Source organism: Xiphias gladius, chromosome 16, assembly GCF_016859285.1.
Source record: "Xiphias gladius isolate SHS-SW01 ecotype Sanya breed wild chromosome 16, ASM1685928v1, whole genome shotgun sequence".
Classification (NCBI taxonomy): domain Eukaryota; kingdom Metazoa; phylum Chordata; class Actinopteri; order Istiophoriformes; family Xiphiidae; genus Xiphias; species Xiphias gladius.
In genome coordinates, this window is record NC_053415.1 from 20,958,625 (window position 1) to 20,975,000 (window position 16,376).

The 16,376-nt window shown below is 41.7% G+C and overlaps 1 protein-coding gene across 4 annotated transcripts in view; it reads left to right on the top strand.

Moving 5' to 3' along the window:
• itga4 (integrin alpha 4) overlaps positions 1-16,376 on the top strand; it is a 66,447-nt gene that overhangs the window by 8,932 nt on the left and 41,139 nt on the right. The window lies entirely within an intron of this gene.

The window sequence follows — 16,376 nt, forward strand, 5'->3', positions numbered from 1 at the left end:
GAAAGACTGTGGTGTTCATCGTACTTTAGGTGTGCAAACAGATTGGTACTGGGAGAATTATGGTCTGGTTGCTCTAGAAAGGAAATCGCTCCCACATCTTGTTGTCCGACCATGCTGAAAGGCTAAAGCGTTTCTGACTGTTCTCAGCGGCCACACCGGAAGTTGGAGTAAAAAGCTGAAATTCAGACAGAGGAAGGGATAAGCCAACGTTTTCCTGGAAGACATTCATGGTGTTCTGTTCATTTGTTCACACAAAAAGTGACAGAAATAGTCGTGTAAAAGAACGGGTGGGGGGAAAAAAGGAGCTAGTGTCAAAGCTCAAGGAGACGCAGTTTTACAAGACAGACAGGCTGAGAGGACAAACATAAGAACAGTTTTCATATAAAGCATCGTGTCAGGAAAAAGAGAGGTTCATCTCAAGCAGAGTCTGTTAATGAATCATCAACAGTTGGAAACCAGTCAGGGAGCTGTGGGACACAACACAGCTGTTAATGAGTGTGTGTGTGTGTGTGTGTGTGTGTGTGAGAGTATGTGTTTTGCAGATAAAACCACAGTAAGACATCACACTGCAGTCTCTGTCTTAACGCTGACATCATTTTCCATCCCAAATAAGGGTTGAGTTAGAATGAATGAATAAGAGGGTCCCAGGCAATGAAAAGAACCTCTGATCTTTCAAGAAAATTTGGAGACATCCATTTCTAATTGTCTCCACAGTTTTAAACAGTACGTAATTTCATGCACTGTGTTGCAGTTCCACATTACATACTGTGTGTTAACTGTTTTACCTGTATCAAGATGCCAATCAAACAGTCAAAATTTGAAAACTCAACAACCTAAAAAGTTTTGTTTTGTTTTTTATTTTTATTTTTTTTCTCTATGTAATTGTCGGTCCAACCTTGGTAGTGATAGGATTAGCTTTCGAATTCACTGAAGAGCATACGATCGTCATTTTTTTTCATGCGTAATAGTGCACCATTTTATCTGTCGTACAATGATCCTAACCATCTGCCGTTTAACAGCCACTTTGTGCCATATGTACAGGGGAAGTATCAGTGCAGTGATCCACAGAGAAATTTTTTTCCGGGAACACCACTATAAAATATAAACTGAACTACCTCGATCACATCACGTTAGTGATCGCAGTGACATGTCTACCTGTGTTCTTACTAAGGCTGTGGAGCTCCAGGAGTTACTCTGGCTAGACTTGTTAAGAAAGAGATGAAGCACATAGTCTCTGCTATGGAGACAGCAGGGGGAGGGGGGCAGAAGGAACAGACGGTCCTTGGGGAGTTATTAGCAGCAATTTTAAATTTAAGGATTTTTCATGAGACCATGTGAACCGTTTTTTCAATTGGTCAGAATCCAACATTCCTGTTGAATTGCAGTAAAAACTGCAGATTCATTCATCAAAACAAGTTTGACGCGCACAAAAACATGGAGGTTTCTGTGGTTATTTTTGCGACGGTCTGTTGGTTGTTGCTCCGAGTTTAACCAGCAGATCTGCCATGTGTAATTATGGTTTGACGGTGCGCAACATCACTCCGGTTATAGACTGTAGATGGAACAGATACCTGCTGCCTTCAGATGGCTGTAGAGAGACTCACCACAGCAAAGGAAAGGCCTTTAGTATAGACTACCTACTAACTGTTGTGGTTTACAGAGCTGGTAAAAATCAATCTGTCTGAATGGCATTAATGGTATAATCGGAATACAGTGTTTTTTGTCTGCATGGTGACATGTTGGCTGGTTGAAAAACGTGAAGTAAAAACAATCGAAACGCATACAAAGGGGGTTGCTGGATTTTAGGGAGGTTTACTATATATGGGTGTGATTTCCCTGAAAAAAGTGGTCAAAATACTATGAAACAAAACTGTGCTGAGCATGTTGACCTGCTCAAATCAAATGACAAAATATATTTGTCCATGCTCTCTACACAAAAGCGTTTTCTGATCTGACGCCCCCATCAGCAAAACATCATTTGTCTGAGTTTCAAAACCATTACAAATCACTGTTGGAAAAAAAAAAAATGCATATTAGCCCCATTTACAGTTGTTGTTGTTGTTTCAAGTGTATTGAATCTGCATAAAGTCCTGATGAGATTTAAGGAACTTTCTCTTAAATTCAGCCACATACTAGCGTCTCTGTTGGTCAGGGCACAAATCGGTTCTTCCGTCCAAATTGGGGCCGGTCGCCCTGCAGTCCAGGAGGAGGTGGTGCTAGTGTTTTAGCTAGTGTTAGCTAACAACTGCCTTTAACCTAACTCTGCTCCCTCACCTGCGCAAATTATCCACTAGCTGAATTGATCAGATAAACACCCCATTAGCTCAGTGTGTCTTGTATTCAATCGAATGTGTAGAAATGTGTAATCCTTGTTTCTTTAATGAGACAGAGAACTATGGCTAATGTCAGTGTAATTTTAGCGTAACTTTAGCTGTTCTGACGCAGGGGCACTACAGGAGGAGTGACGATTGCGTATGCTTCTCAGAGACGGATGCATTTACACCCTTTTGGGTCATTATCTTGCTGTAGGATGAACCCCTAACCAACAAGTCTGTCGTCCTTTGTTTCTTGCCTTTTTTCTTGCCGTTACAGTGGAAATATACAGTACTACTTCCAGCCATATAGGATTGTCCTAATAATGCATCAGAGGGTGTAGTAACAGTTTGTTCCAACAAGACAGAGGGTTTGTACGACAGAAGTTTGGACACCTGTAGGAATTGTTTGCATTAACTTTCACGGCTTCACTTACTTCCATTGCTGCATGAAAGCTGTAAATTGCTCATCCATTACTTGATCCATTTTTTTTTAAACTCTGAAATTTACACTATCTTTCTATTGGGCTTTTGGTGACCCAAACATTTTAAAAATGTTTCACCCTCTTGCAGTTAGTTATTCACTGGACTTGAACTGTTCGAATTTCAATTAAAACTGGAAATATGTGTTTTTATAAAGTTTAGTAGTGTTTTTTGGTAGTTTTTCACATTTTTAGCAAACTAATGCATCACTTGCTTCATAATGTTTTTTTGTCTTTGATGGTTTGAATTGTGCGATCATCAGCACAACACTTTGTCACACCTAACTGGAGAATTTCCTCCATCTGCCTCTCTCGCTCTCGCTCTCCCTCTCTGACATTTGTATTTCTATTTTTTGTAAGGACAAAAGATAGAAATTTCCCCCTGCATTGCTCAAACCAGTCCTCAAAGATAGCCAGCCCCCAACATTCTCACACACACACACACACACACACACACACATACACACACGGGAGCCTCATTAGGGATGATTTTAGTGTGAGCCCGTTATAGCTTCCTTCCCCCCGACATCCACACACACCCACAACAGGAGGTCACAGATATGAAGCCAACAGCTGGATCTCTCTCACACACACACACTTATATACACACACACACACACACACATCTTTTCCTGTCTGGCAGGAGACCAGAGTGGGACAAGGTTCTGTGTGTGTGTGAGTGTGAGAGAGAGAGAGAGAGAAGTTGTCAGAGATAAGCAGGTCAGGACCACAGAGAGATATCGCAGAGGTGGGTGGGTGTCTGGGGGGGGGGTTGTGGTGATGAACCCCCTCCTTCCACACACTGGCTCTAACGGCTTTTTGAACCAATCAGATCGTTTCGCGGCCTTCAGCTCGTTAACGGACTATCAGTTTCCCTCCAGGAGAGATTTTAGCTGCAGCTCATTAACATAATTAATTGATGTTCGTTAGCTTAATGAAGCTGCAGGTTAACAGGCAGAACAAAGTCCTCGGTGTACATTTAAGACTCCGACGCAGCAGAGGAGTTCATTTAACACCGAGTCACATCAGCTCTACAAATAAATAAATAAAATATGCACACAGTCAGGTCAGTGAAAAATTAATGCTCATTAACGATGTGACCGTGTTCAAAACAATATAACAACATGACAAACAATATATTAATGATACAGTACATAATAATATAATTTAATGTTACACATGCTATTTGGTAATTTCATTTCCGAAAGCTATTAGGAAAGCTAAATGGGCTTTTGTAGTGTGATCTACAGGTAGGATTTCTGTAGACACTTTTCATTTAACTGATCTGTTGGCTAATAATAGTCTGGGGACTGTTTTGTCTATGAAGGTGCTCTCAGACAGCGAGCAGTACCCACCGCTCCCTCCACTGTTTCCTGTTTAAACACGACAGCAGCCACAAGGAGAGAGGACAACTGCCGCGTTTGGGAACGTTCGTGGGTATTTGTCGCTGCCGATAATAGGAAGATGATAACCACCAAAACCACAGCAAGGAAAATGATAGAGGGGCTAGTTTCTCAGATATCCCTGAATGACGTACCTCTTCACCAACAGTCGACAAACACATCAGTCGTGGAGCAACATCACCTTCAGTATCAGCTAGCTAAACTTGCTGTATTTATCGTCCCATACTGCCGGACATTTCCTGTCTTTGAAGCTACCACCTGCCCACTCTTTACTTGCACGATTAGATCGGAACGGGTGGATATCAGCAACCTGTATCTCATAGTACGGGTCCTTAACAGGATCAGATGTAGAGTTGCCTCGTGCTACGTCACATTTAAAACGCAAACACCAGCGTCAGCAGGTGACAGACACAGCGATAACCGTCCGCAGCCTGAAAGAACCTTTTAGAGCCAACTGATATTGTGTACTGGATAAAATACCATCCATGAGTGTAGTAATTAAGAAGGATCATCATTTTCATCGCCCTTGGTAACTTGTAACCAGCTTGTTAATTAATCCTGTGTGAATGCACTCAACATAAATTAATTAATGGTAATAAACCACTAAAAATGCTCCCAAACCTTCAGAATTCTGCTTTGTCAAACTGCTCTTCAGTAATATCGTTTCCCTCCTTGTGCCCCACTTGGCCCAATTTTATAAATCCACTAATTTACTGTTCATGCTGGAATTTTAGACATGCTAAGAGCTGGTTTGTGGTCTGTCAGAACTAGTTCATAAGAAAAGGGAAAAATTGTTTCCCCTGATCCAAATGGCCACACTTGAAGGCAGAGTGAAAACCCAGGCCGTCATAAAGGGGACTTTCTGTTCTACCTGCTTTGAGTTGGCCACAGAAGAATTTGTCCCTCTGAAAGAAATGTGGCTCTATATTATGACCAATGCTGCCTGTATAATTGACATTGCCTTGGTATCCTGAAATATGCAAGCTGCACCACAGTAACATTGCAATTTACAGTGTAATAAAATACTTATACTGGTTCTTACTGGTACTTAAATGTAGGTAGAGTGGAAGAAAATGAGACCATGGGGATCAAGGGAGCAACAACAGGGCATTTTAGAGGAAAGTACTCCTATACTAAGTATATTATACTCTAAGTATATTGGTAAATACTGAGTACCTGTGGGGGGGGGGAGTACTGGGAAAAAGAACTGAAGTCAGGAGAAGACAGTGTTAACTGTTTTCTTACTGTGTAATTTAAAGAGTAAAAAGGCAAGAATAGCCGCATATATTAGGGCCCATGTACCTTATCATTACTGTGCACTTTCGTTTCACCCATTAACAAACAAACAATTGTGACGCGTAGGCAAAAATACTAAATTTAAAAAAAAAGGGGTACCCAGATTTTACAGCTAATCCCACACTGCAGATATTTATGTTGTGTTAATGTCTTCTACTTAATTTTTATGATTTTAAAATAAAGAAGTCAGGAAATGGGTCTCTAAATGTGAAAATATCCTGCTAGCAGACACTGCGGCCACTCATCAGGGGTAGAAAGGAGTGGAAAACAAACTCACCTTTCTCAAGTGCGAAGCTATGATAGGTGTCTATCAGAAAGCTGAGGAAAAGCTATAACATAGTGCATGCAGTACTGTAACATTCGGATGCAGGGGTATGCACCCGTGTACGAAGAGTCCATCTACTATTTAGGGGGATCAAACATAGCTAAAGTTTAATAAAGAACTTAGTAATAATGATTTTAGTTTAATAAAACCGTAAGAATCAGGTATGTGGGCTGTAATATAATGTTCTTCCCCTTTCTATACTTAAGAACAAGGTTAACACCATTCTATACAAAAATACTTGGAGTATAATTTATTTCTGCTTCCCTATAAAATTACCAGTTGCTGCTCCCTTGTTCCCCGTGGTCTTGTTTTCTTCCACTGTTCCTACATTTAAGTACCAGTGGGAACCAGAGAGTATTTAACACCGACAGCCTACCCAGACTCTGCTCTTACCTGACCTGTGCCGGTGTGAACATGCAGTAACTAAGCCCTGCCACTGTTAGATTCATCTTGATGAGTCTTCCTGTTGAACAGCAGCACCAGAGTCAGACTGCACTGACTGACCCTCGGAGGGGAAGAGCGGGATCGTAAGCGGGAAGTTCACTTCCTGGCGGAGCACAATGGCTGTTGTTTCAGACGGGATGTGACATCATTATCAAGGACTTTTGGGACAGGATGGGGCTGATGTGGGGGGGAACTCAGCGTCTCCTCCTGTAAAGTGGAGGACAGTGTGTCGTATCTGTCAATCCATCTTCTGATCCACATCCACATGACTGTTACAGCCGAGGCCGGAGACTGATCCAGTGCAAAAACGGACTTATCCTTCAGTGAAGGGTGTTTCATTGTTGTAGCTCCACTGCGAATGTAGAAAGATCATGTTGTGTAGTCGGAGTAATCCTGTTTATGTTCTTTCATTCTCTGTGTGGAACAATGGCGATATGAGAGAGGTTTATGGAAATTGTTTTTCAGTTTGTATGGGACTGAATGGGACCAAAATGTCAATATTACATAAATAACTCGTCATGAAAAATAAAATCATATACATAAATGTAAAATGTATGAATAACCAAAAACTGTAAGGATTTCTGTAAATTGCCAAAACGAATTTAAAAAAAACAAAACAAAAACCCCACTACAGCTGCTACTGTGCTAGCCAGCAAACATGTTATGTGAACAGTCAACTCAGTTTCTTTTTTGCATTGTCTGTTTTACAGGAAAAACCTTGTTTTTTATATTGCTAAACCTGTGGTTCAATAAGGCAAGAGAGGAAGTTCTTCCTTTCTGAAATACCAACCAGTTTCAACACTGAGTCCTAAAATACCAGATCTCTCAGGTACAGCAAATAAAATATGTAAAATCTAATTGTTTCATGAAGTTGTTTATTTCATATTGGTCATTTTTGGAGTCCTGCATCACCGAGTCCTTCTCTTGCCGCTTGTTCACGTTCATCCGTCAACAGAAACGTGACGGAAATGGGGAGCCCCGGCTGACCAGTCACAGCTCTCCTGCAGCCCTGATGTGCTGTTACAGGTTTAAGCCTCCACACCAGCCTGAGAAGCATAAATCCAGCTCTGTTTAGTTTAACGTATGAAGGCTCAGGCATCATTCTCTGCTCGTCCTAAACGTGAATGACTGAAAATATTCCTGACTGAATACACACACACACGTGATGGAAAACAGGTTACACATGAAAAAAAAAAAAAAACCTTGTTCCAACAAAGCCAGAATCAGACCAGCTGTCTCCCTCCTTATATTTCCGATTTTGTATGCGATCTCCGTGGATGTATGAATGAATACCCGGCATTTGAGCCAACGGTAATGAAATTAGAGTCCCAGCTTAATGTCTTACCATTCAATGCCTATGCATATTGGAAAATAGGCGGCAGAGTAATACTCCATTCTTACTTACATTTAGTAAACATTTTCATCATTTATCAGTGGGTTCACCGCGACAACGGGGCAAGCATCTCGCGCACTCACGATGCTAAACCATTAAAGCTTCCGCTCCAAAATGTAGCTTCCTTCATATTAAAAACTTTGAAACTGTCCCTCCAAGAAAAACAAAACAGCACTTGTGGTTTTCTAGAAACTGCTAGAAACAGCAAGGGCATTTTGACACGGCAGACCACGGTTTGATTCTTGTTTACTTCGGACACTCGGTGTTGGTTTGTTTTAACCGTGAGCACGATCTTTCTCTAACCTTAGTCAAGTGGTTATTATTGTACCCATGTTGAGGACTAACTGATTACTTATTTCAACCCAAACCATGATCTTTACCTGAACCTAAGCAAGTTGTTTTTGAAAAACGTATATTTCAACAGTGATTTGTAGCAGTTTTCGAAGGCACTGAGACATGACGTCGTCCCTCGCACTGGGACGTCAGATCAGAAAACACTCACAGTGTGTCTGTTGCTCTGGATGACAACAACAAACAGCGTATTTTGTTGCTTAATATGGAGGACTTGCTAAAAACTTTTCATCTGTCTGTCACCACTTCTTCTCGTGCACCCGGACCCAATAATCACCTGAGCACGTGGCGCTTTCTGAAAATGTCCAGTCATGTCTGAATAAAACTGTAACATTTACGTTATGGCCGCCTACTGTATGTATGTATGTATGATGAAAAAAATGTCATGTCTTTAAAAAAAGGGCTTTTAGTTTGAGTTTAGCCTCATTAAACCCCGAAGATGTTTCTCTTGCTGCAGGATGGAATGTTCCCTTTCTAAAACTTCAACAAGCTCATTGTTTGACTTGAACACATAATGTTCATTCTGTGATTGGTCGAAGTAATGTTACTTAGCTAATCTGTTTTGGTTTTTTTTGTTCTATACATGAAGGTAATTGTTACTCTCAGTTTGTCTCGGGAGACTTTGACTGTGTGCAGAAAAGAGTCTGAGTCAGTTTGTCGACATTTCCTGTGTGTGTGCGTGTGTGTGTGTGTGTGTGTGTGTGTGTGTGCGCGTGTGTGTTTGTCCGAAGGCATCTTTTTCAGTAACAGCTTGTGTTGCCTGTGGGACAACACACACAGACACACACACACACAAACACACACACAGTCTAACTGCCGCAGGCCTGTAGCTCATTACTGATTCCACATATGGCTACACACACACACAGACACACAGAGTAAACACTCTAATTCTTCTGATCTTGTCATTAATTAGTGTTGTATTGAAAATAAGACGGACTGATGACTTGAACTCTGGCCCTGTTCACTGGTACGAGTTTTCTCTGTGTTGAGTTTCACAGTTGGGACTCCTGCGTCGTTCTCTGATCAGACTTCAGTTTTCTGGCAGGAAACAGGAGAAAGTGTTTATTTCATCTATGAAGATTCTCGATTATTCAGGTTATAGCACCGAGTCAAAACCAGCTGGGTTTTATCTTTCATTGCGGAAGATTCTCTTCTCATCTGAGAGGCTTCTTCAGATCCACTGCCTGGTGAGAAGCCCCAGATATCTCTAACTTCCTCTTTTATTCCATCTATTTATGCCTCTAAAGATCCTGATATTCTCTGACATGGCTATGGACTTGGCTGACATGGCTGCTGCACAGGCAGACGTGTTCAGACATTGCATTGCATTGCATTGTTGGTGCATACAGTCTGTACAGTAATTTATATCGAGCTGCATGGCCAAAAAATAAAAAAGTCAAAATTGTACGACACTAGGAGATTTCTCTGTACACAGCAAGTTGACACGGGTGTCATTTTGTATCATGTGATCCCATAAGTGTAGTTGCTGCTGTCACTTTAGTCATCTAATGTTTCCCCCGACAAAGACCTTGTAGGTCCAAGCAGTCCATCAATAAAACATCTCCCTCCTGTTTGTTTGTTTGTTTGTTTGTTTGTCGTCAGTTTATATATATACCTGGCTTTCTGTTCACATGGATGCGTGCCTGTGTGTGGACAGGCTATGAAGCCACAGCCGGGAGCCACCTTCGGACAGAGCCGGTCTTTCCCAGTCTTTATGCTACGCTAAGCTAACGGGCCGCTGGCTGTATCTTCATATTTAATGTACAGACTTTATTGTGGTATCAGTCTGCAGAGAGACCCATTCCACCTCTGTGCCCCATGTCACTGTCTGCCGTTTTCAAACCTACATGTGATGAGTTTCACCAGGAGGAGTACTCCAGTGGTGGAAACTAACCAACTACGTTTACTCAAGTATTGTACTTAAATATATTTTTGAGATACTTGTATTTTACTTGAGTCACTAGGTTTATTACTTCTTTATGTACTTCTGCTCCATTTCATGTCAGATACAAATCTTTTACTTTTTACTCCACATTTATGTGACAGCTATAGTTACTTGTTAATTTGCAGGTTCAGATTATTAAAACAAATGATGATGCATTGTTATAGATTAAGCTACCCTGCAGTATATTAAGTAGTTTAAATTATCCCCACCCCAATTATCATAAGTTAAGTGCCACAAACTGGAATAAGCCCTGGAGTGGTATATGGTGTTTTGCCCTGTTTTTAACCGCTTTTATGTCTGTCACAAGTTGATGTCTTGACGGGGTGTTGGTGAGGTCACCGGTGACACAGGTCGCACCGCAGTCATGTCAGACCTGTTCACACAAATCTATGTGTGAATTGGTGTGAAACCACCTTTGAAGGACGTCAGGACGTGGTGTCAGATTCTCGTCTTTTCACCTCCAGGGGGAAGCGCTCATTCGTTCCCCTGCGTGCGTGCGCAAACTGACTGCACTCCGACACCACAGCTGCATGTCGTTGTTGTTTTCTTGTGTTTGCTTCCTCATTCTTCTCAAAAGAATGGTGGCGTCCCTTTTTGCTTATTGCACGTGTTTTGTTTTTTTTCGAAAGAGGTGGAAGAAATTTGCTTTAAACTTACATGAAACACACACTTTGCAGGCTGTGTTCAACTGTGACTGATGGTGAGAAAGCTCAAGTAATGATTAAAATGACAAGACCGCACACACACACACACACACACACACACACACACACACACACACACACACACACTGAGGCCTGATGGAACCAATTAGCAGACGTTATCATGGCCTGGAGACGTCACAAGCTGTTCAGACACCCCTACCCTCCCCTCTTCCCCCCCAGGGGCTCTGTGAGAGAGAGAGAGAGCGAGATTGTGTGCGTGTGTCACTGCACATACATCAGTGCTAAAATATTTACAGTCCTCCGTGCTTTACAGCTTATATTACTGACCTACATCCATCTGTGTGTGTGTGTGTGTGTGTGTGTGTGTGAGAGAGATGTCATGGTAACTGTTAGTGACCTCAGCCACAGGAACATGTCCATACAAAGCTGTAAACACACAGAGCTTCACAGTGCTGCTCATGTTTAAAATCAGACCGTTTTCTCTGATCTGTGGCAAGATGTTTCTGTTTATGACCATAGCCAGGAAACAACTTCATCCATTTTGATGTACACAGATAAAACTAAGAACAATAGAGCTGTGATGTGAGAATGATTTGGGGAACCCTGGATCCACAGAAAACTCTATTGGTTGAATCACCAGGACGAGAGATCGACAAGTGTTAGAAAATATCTTGAAGTTCTTAAGTCAAAAGTACAAGCCTCTGTACGTAAAAACCTCAAGGTAGAAGTTACCTACGACTCCCATGGTGCATTTTGGCAAGAAACATCCAATCAAAGAGCTTATATTTAAGTTTCTTCTTGAGATTACACTGTTGTGAAAATAGATCTGCAGCTTAAATCAGTTCCTTTTTGGATTCTGAATCAATTTTGAATGAATTCAGATACTGACAAAGCGTTTTGAATTCACTGCTGCTCTGATTTGTACTTTTGACTGGTTTCTTTTCCATGACAATGCCAGCTAAGGCTCATGGGTATTTTTGTAGTCGTTTCTTAGAGCGAAGGTGAATCAAGTAAAACTGGTGGCCATAACAAAACATAAACCTATGGGATCGTTACATTATCCAGGCGAGTTCTGCGTTTTACTGCGTTAAACTTCCATCATTAATGATAACATTGTACTCACCACGGCAAATAGCTGAGATCTGGGAACACTGTGATTTCAGACAGGTCAAGAAACGATGACTACCTGGTTCAGGTGGACCTGGGTAGGGTTACTTGGTCCACATCTGGGTTCAAAGGTGGTCATGCTACCACCGTCCAGATTCAGACTAAACTGACTGGACCAGTCACGTCAGCATTTAAAGCAATGTTTCAATATTCTGGGAAACACGCCTACTTCACTTTCTTGCCAGGAGTTAGATGAGAAGGCTGACAATGCTCGTGTCCGGCTGAGGTGGATTTTGTTACCTCTTTACCGAGCCAGACAAGCTGTCTCTCCCCATTTTCAGTCCTTACGCTATGCTAAGCTAAGCTAACCGGCTGCCGGCTGTAGCTTCATCTTCGCTGTACAGACACGAGACCCTTTGTGGGGCCCGTGTTGCACCATCCACTCTGATTTCAGCTCCTCTGTTTCGCAGACAGCTATGGGATAGGAGTCAGTGGTTAAAACGCACATCCTGAATAAACTGTGTGAACTTATTGTCCTGCTAGTGACCAAGTAGTTCAGAAACTAGCTCTGCGTGTCGTCACTTGTCATCAAGCTTGTAGACCCAGAAAAATTTGCGGTGCCACTTTGAGTGTCTGGGTCTTGAAAGACTCCTTAAACAGAGAACAACTAGCCAATCAGACGCAAGGATTTTCTGCGAGCGTGGCACAGTGTGGAAAACTGTAATTCACATAATGAAGAGGAGAAATGTGAAAAATGTGAATGTGCTTGTATCAGATGTGGTCAGTAGTTCATTACAAGTGTGTGTGTGTTTAGTGTGCGTGCGTGCGTGTCTAGAGGAATAAACAGTCATTTCCTTCCATTTTAAGTAATGTCAGCAGCCCCGCCCAACTCCTTCCTGTCTCATCTTGACCCCATATAGCCGAGCCTCCTCCTCCTCCTCCTCCTCCTCACTCTGTCTCTCTCTCTCACACACACACACACACACACACACACTCACACTCACACTCACACTCACACTCACACAGACACGCACAGACCACTCTGAGATCAAAGCCCTGTATCTGGATCTGATCAGAATGATCTGCGATCAATTGATGCAAACTCAGCAGGGATCACCAGTCTATTAACATACCACAGATAACACACACACACACACACACACACACACACACACACACACACACACACACACACACACACACACACACACACACACACACACACAGCAGAGAAGACAGTTACAGACATGCTGCTTGGATATTTGTTGAATAACAGCTTTTAGTTTGTTTTTACCAAACTAATGCATTTTTATTTTTGATTTAGTTTTACAGTTGTCAGCTGTTTATAATTGGAATGTGAATTAAATTATTTCCAGTAATATCCCAGCAATCACTAAAGTAACTAAAACTAGACTCACCTAGACTGAACTTAACGTATACTGACATATACCAAACTATACTATTCTAAAAATAAACTAAAGATCTAAACTGGAATAAGTAAACTAAAGAAAACTGAACATCTAATCTAAAGTAAAATTAAAACAAATCTACTGAAGAAAACTAAATTTAAATAAGCATCTAGATCTAAACTGAAAACAAGTAAAATAAACTAAAAAAGCAGAACCACACTTAAAAAAATTTAAGCTTAACAACTAAACTAACCTTAACTAAAAAACATCAGTTAAAAAAAAAAGAAATGGGGTAAACTTTCTATCACCCACTGAAGGAGGGATGTTTAAAACATTTAAAAACCCTCAAGTCTCTTTCACAGCCTTGTACGATGTTAATTTCCTTGTGCAGAAGACAAGCTGATTTAACATGAAATTTATTTCAAAGAGATAGAGACTGAGGTGGAGCGTTTTGAAAAGGATTTCTGTGTATTCAGCATCGCATCACGCAGATGTTGTTGCTGACATGCTGTGTGTTTGATTGCTCACGACCGCTTGCTGCTGACTGATAGTAAATCGCAGACATCTGTATTGAGAAAGTTGTTTTTTTAATGTGCTGCTAACACTTCAGCTTTGACCTACCGACCCGACTATAGGACGATCCTGATTATAAGGCTACCCCCCACTTTTCCGAGATCTGTTTCTGAGAAAAAAGACTTTTTGAAGATAGGAAACACATTTTTTCCACTCATTCTATTGGGGAAGTTTCTCTGAGATACCATTCACCCAAGGAGAAGAGAGCCCTCGTCGTTGAAGCGTTCTCTCTCGCATAAGTGAATCATGAAATGCATGATTCACATTAGCATATGTTGTCTCAGTCATGAAGTCAGATCTTGCCCCGTCAGGCTCATGGAGCAGTCAAAAATAATTTTCTATGACATAATTTTCTGTCTGGGCGAAATCTCAAGGAGTGTGAGTAAAGGGAAATGAAAGAGAACAGGGGAAGTTTCAGAGCTGTTTGCTTCAGCAAATTCAAGCACACACACATACAACTAACACATGATGGCTGTTCGATGGAGAACACGCCCGTTGTTTTTTATACTGTACATGTGAGAGAGAGACAAATTGCTTACGCTGTTTGTTCAGTTTTTAACTGGTCTTATTGGACTCTTTCCTGGCAGCAGTTTGCTTTTCTGCTCTTCGGAGAGACAGAAAAATCCGAGCGGCAGCTCTCACCTCTCGTCTCGCTGCAGCAGTTTATCTGCCTCGCATCTTCTGTCCTCCCATCCATCCGCTGTCTGCTGAGACCTCTGACCTCTGACCTCCTAACTGCTGGCCGAGGGGAGGTTGACGGTAAACGGTCACTACAATACATGCGGCCAGCTCTACCTGCTGAGCGTCAGACAGTGACCTCGGTGGAAGCATCGCACAGCCGAAGGCATGCAGCAGGAATCGGGAGCGATATCCACAGGCGGGTTCACAGGTTAACACGGGCAGGGTCCTCCTGTCTGACTGTGGTACACGAATGAATCTGACAAGCCCTGAGGCTCTCAAGCGGTCTCCTCAGCATTCTTTGGCATACGGGCTGCAGTTCCGCATGTACATATGAAAGTGTTTTGGGCAGTGTGTCTGCACAAGAGCTAGTGTCAGCAGCGGCAAAGTTAAATCGAATTTGGTAAACCTGTAAAAGCCCAGCAGTCGGGAGAAGGCGAGAATCTATGTCAGTGTCGGACTATGGAGTGCAGCATATCGCTTCTCCCTGGAGGCAGTGCATACCTCTGTCTGGGAACCTGACTTGTGTAATGATAATAATAATAATAGTAATAATAATAATAACAAAAGCAACACTACTGATGCTTCAGGATCCATCAGCGGTTAACTGACTGGTGAAACTAATCTCATGGGTGAAACAGATTAAAAGTCTGTAAAAGGAGGATTTAAACACAGCTTGATTTGTCATTGGACAGGATACAAAACACAAAATGAGGGTGTTCAGACAATAACATGTCTCTACTTCGTGTCTTTTTCTCTTTTTTCTCTTTTTTTCTTAAACGATATAAAGACACTCAGTGTGTGGGAAGGTGGGAACAGTAGCTGATCAGATTCCAACATAATAACTGCAGGGTCGGTAGGACGAAATACCAACAAACACCCAGTGAATGTGTATGCCTGCTTGTATCGCAGAGTTCCCGGCCGACAGTTACCAAAACAGTCTCTGCTCCACGACTGTGTTTGTGTCTAGACGTTTTTTTTTTTTTTTTTAAATCAGAATGGATAAAATCAGACTGATAGCTGATGCAGCGGTTATACAGTGACGAATAGAGATCTTAGATAGCAAGTGTTTGCTTTCAGACTTTTACGTTGGAAGAAAGTTTGGTATGTTCCTTTTTATAAAATTGCTTGCTCAAGAGTGTTGGAAATGTAAAAGAAATGGCTCACCTCTTTTCTTTTCTTCCTGTCTGACTGGTTTATTTTCTGACAGCTGGCTGAAGGTCTGGAATAAATCACGGGGCGGTTTGAGTTCTTCAGTGACTCTTTTTCAGGGCAAATATTCTTCCCCCTGAACTTTTCACTAAACACAGCCAACATCAGCTGTACATCGACTCGTAGTTCACACTACTTAGAAAGTCATTGTTTATTGACTCCAGCAACACTGAAACTAAAGGCCAGTACAGAGGAGCTGATTTGATGATATAGCGGTGCAGCGTGTATTACACTCTACTACTGGGTTTGTATATCTTTATACTGTTGGTCTATAATCGTTTCTCATCTCTGACTGTTGAGCTTTTCGGGGAGGTTTTTGTTTCCTTGGTAACCAGCCAACAAAATAACACAATCAATCTACGTCCTAGCGGCTCTTTGGGGCTTTGCATATTGGGTAGGTACACAGCTGCCGTGAGCTAAATGCCAGTGTCAGTTTGGGGATGTAACCTTTTTTTTTTTTTTCATCATCTTCTCTTTTGCACGAGAGCCCTGAGTATAGCAGATGAAAAGCTAAATAGACATAGCCAGACAAACTGAATTAAAAAAATAAATAAATACAGACACACAGGACAGCCAGATATAACAAAAGCACATACAGCAACGTAGACAATCAAAGACATCACTAGATAGAAATTAAAAGTTTACAGTCGGCCAGTGGGATGAGACGTTTAAGTTTTAAAATCCTCTGAAATTCACTCTTCTGATCAGGTGTTAAATTAGTGGAAGGCATTCTTCACAAGTTCAGTATTTACCCGAGGGGTAACTAGAGTTAAACAGG